Source organism: Alligator sinensis, unplaced genomic scaffold (assembly GCF_000455745.1).
Source record: "Alligator sinensis unplaced genomic scaffold, ASM45574v1 scaffold444_1, whole genome shotgun sequence".
Taxonomy (NCBI): Eukaryota; Metazoa; Chordata; order Crocodylia; family Alligatoridae; genus Alligator; species Alligator sinensis.
Genome location: NW_005841886.1, coordinates 3973271 through 3977298, shown reverse-complemented (window position 1 = coordinate 3977298; position 4028 = coordinate 3973271).

Sequence of the window (4028 nt, the reverse complement as noted above, 5' to 3'; positions counted from 1 at the left end):
TTCCAACTCTTTGGGGCAGAGAGATGTCCTGCTGATGGGTTATACAGTACCCAGTATGTGGGGGCCCTGGGCTTGCCTGGGCCAGAAGCTCTCATTGCCATAGTGCTGGTATGAAGGCTGAGACCTCTGAGATGAGGTTTTCTGCTCCTAGTCCATTAACCCTAGCTCTGTGAGCACAAAGAGAATCTGCTGAGAAAGCTGTGCCATTGGCCCTCATTGGCTTCTTCCTACCATAGGGCACTGCAGGGCTTTGTGTGATCCCCAGCCTCCTGCTCAGGGGCCAAATTCCATGCTGGTGGAAAAGGGATGATGCCTCCCTAACTCCTACTGCCTTTACCACACACACCCCTTTACACCAGCATCATATTTGACCCTTTTTGACCTTCCCCCAAATCAGCCAGTCTTACCAGCTTCACAGAGTCTGAGAAAAGTAGGGCTGGAAGGGACCTCAGGAAACCATCTAATATGGTGAGTCTCCATCAGGGTGCCACAGCACTCTGGCATGCAGTGAGAACCTTTTAAGGGTATTCTACATTGTTAGCTTTGTTAAGACCAGTGATTCACACATCATTCACAAGATAAACCCAGAGATTTCAAGTAAGAATCCATAGTGTCAATAATATTCTGCCCTGCTGTGGGCTTTCTGAGATTGGGGCAACAAAAGAATTGCTCTAGTATTTTTCCCTAGTCGAGAAATGAGTGAAACCTACAAGCTGGCATTTCCTGAGGGCTGCCTGGAGTCTAATGACGGAAGTCTTGAGTCTAAAAATGTTGAGAATCTTGACCTAAGTCAACCCTCTGCTCAAGGCAGGATCACCCTTGCCTAAACCAGCCCAGACAAGTGTTTGTCAAACCTGCTCTTAAAAATCTTGGGAACAAACACATGTACACAGCTACCAAGTGCAGTGCCTAAAATATGGAAAATACCCTTTAACTTCCTCCAGGTAAAGCAGGATGGCACTGTCAACGTCCTGCTGCTGCCAGGAGGAAGTAGTTGGCACCCAGGGGTGCTAAGGGGTTATTGAAAATTCATGTACCATCCTAGTGCAGCTTATTCAGTGTTAAGCAAAAGACCCTGACATACAATAACATATGGCACATGATTTAAACCTATTCTCAATGCCCCCTTGCATTGGGGGTTCAAAATCAGTGGCTTTCCTACTTCCCCTTCTCTGCACAGGCCATGCCTGCCCCCTTGGTTTTGCAAAAAAACCTGACATGCCATATTGGCAATAGGACCCTTGGGAGTAGGACATCCCTAAAAGGCACCGTCGGGCCACTGGACATCCCTCCACCATCCTACATCAGAACAGATAGAAGCCAGATCTTTGCCCTCTGTTTTCCCAGCAGCTCTGGGCTGAGGGAAGCCAAGAATAAGCTGGTTAGGTGAAACAATGCATGAGTATGGGATGGTTTGGATAGGGATGACCCTGCCTCAGGCAGAGGTACTGGGTGACCTCTGGTCCCCTCGAGCCCTACTTGATACTCTGAATGCCCACCCCCCCAGCAACAATTCCATCCAGAAGACTGCACTGGGTTGAGAAGTTGTCAGGCTGCAAGCCAAGCCCTAAGTCCAGTGTCCCTGAAGACTCTGAACACATGGGGGGAACCTAGATTTTTAAAAGGAGGATGCAGATTGTGCAGTGCATCATTGCATAACACAATACCCATTTTTTCTAATTAAAGAGAAACTAGAAGCTTTACTAATATGTTCCCCTTCCCTTCCCCCCACCAGAAAGGATGTGGACAAATTGGAGAGAGTCCAATGGAGGGCAATGAAAATGGTTCAGGGGCCAGGGCAATGATATGAGTAGAGGCTGAGGGAACTGGGCTTATTTAGTCTAGGGAAGACGGAGGAGGAATTTAATAGCAGCCTTCAGCTACCTGAAGGGGGTTCCAAAGGGATGGGGCTAGAAACTGTTCTCAGTGGCAGCAGATAACCGAATAAGGAAAAACGGTCTCAAGTTGCAACAAGGGAAGTTTAGGTTAGATATTAGGGAGAATTTTTGCACTAGGAGGGTAGTAAAACACTGGAACACGTTACCCAGAAAGGTGGTGGAGTCTTCTTAGAGGTGTTTAAGACCTGGCTAGATGACGCCTCGGCTGGGATGATCTAGTTGGGGCTGGTCCTATTCTGAGCAGGGGGTTGGACTAGATGACCTCCTAAGGTCTCTTCTAACCCTAATTTTCTATGATACTATGATCAGTACGAAATATAGGGGAATAAACGGGCAACATACCTACCAATGCAGCCCAGTATGCCATTAGCCTTCTTAGCAACTAGGGCACACTGCTCATATCCAGCTTATTTGTCCACTATAACCCCCAGGTCCTTTTCTGCAGAGCTGCTGCCCAGCCAGCCAGCCAGCCCCCGGCCGCACCAGTGCATGGGATTGTTCTGTCCTAAGTGCAGCACTTTGCACTTGTCCTGGTTGAACTTCATGACATCTCTTTTGGCCCAATCCTCCCATTGGTCTAAGTACTCTGAATCCTAGCCCTACCCTCCAGTGTATCTACAACTCCCCCCAGCTTGGTATCACCTGCAGACTTACTGAGGGTGCACTCCATCTCATCTTGGTGGCACTCTATGCCAAAGAGCAATACACATCCTCTGCCAGCAAAATGGGGTTGGAGGAGGGGCAAGCTGAAGTGCTCTGGGTCAAGATACAAGGGGGTCATGGGGAGAGGGATTTAACGGTGGGGGTCTACTACAGACCCCCCAAACAAGGGGAGGAGCTGGACCAGGAATTTTCAGGCTAGCTTGCAGAGGCACTTAAGGCAAGGGATGTAGTTGTCATGGGTGATCTAAACTACCTGGACATCTGCTGGGAGGAGCAGTCAGCCAGGTTGGACTTTTCCAGGAGGTTCCTGGCCGAGATACAGGACCTCCACTTAACCCAGGAGGTGCACAGTCCCAGAGGAAATGCTCTGTTGGACCTGGTCCTGGCCACAGGCGATGATCTGGTAAGGGGGCTCCAGGTCCTTGACCATCTGGATGATAGCGATCATCGCTTGCTGGAATTCACCATCCAGCGCAGGGTGTCAAGGGCCTGCAGCAAGGCAGTAGCCCTAGACTTCAAGAGGACCAACTTCAACGAGTTGAGGAGATTGGTGGGAGAGGCGCTGGGGTTCTCGAGGGCAGGGGAACTCAGTGCCCAAGATGAGTGGTCGTTCCTTAAGGAGAAGATACTCAGGGCCCAAGGGGTGATGATCCCAACAAGAAGCAAAGGGGGCAAGAGTGCCCAAAAGCCTCCCTGGCTCACCAAGAATGTCCGAGAATGCCTGGTTGCCAAAAAAGCGGCGTACACCCAGTGAAAGGAGGGGGCTATATCCAAAGAAGAGTATACCTCCACTGCTCGGGCCTGAAGGGAGGCTGTTAGGAAAGCTAAGGCAGACATAGAGCTAGGACTAGCGTCCAAGATCAAAGATAATAAAAAGTCCTTTTTCAAATATATAGGAAGGATGAAGAAGGCACCGGGGAAATGTGGGGCCCCTGCAAGATACGCTGGGCGATCTGGTGGTTGCACCAGATGAGAAGGCAGACCTCTTTAACAAATTCTTCACCTCTGTTTTCTTGTGCAGGGATCGGGACTCCCCAACTGTGATTCAAGATGAACTTAAGGGGAATGCCTCAAGACCTAAGGTTGAGGAGGACTGGGTTAGAGTGCTTCTGGAGGGGCTGGATGTGTTCAAATCAGCAGGTCCAGATGCTCTCCACCCCAGTGTTGAGGGAGCTAGCAGGGGTTATTGCAGGGCCCTTGTCACGGCTTTACGAGCGCTCGTGGTGCTCAGGCCAGGTGCCAGATGATTGGAAGATAGCCAATGTGGTCCCCATCTTTAAAAAAGGGAGGAGGGAGGACCCGGGCAACTATAGGCCCGTCAGTCTTACCTCAATCCTGGGGAAACTCTTTGAGAAGATCATCAAGGAGCACATCTGTGATGGGCCGGCATCGGGGATGATGCTCAAGGGCAACCAGCATGGTTTCATTAGGGGCTGGTCATGTCAGACCAACCTGATTGCCTTTTAC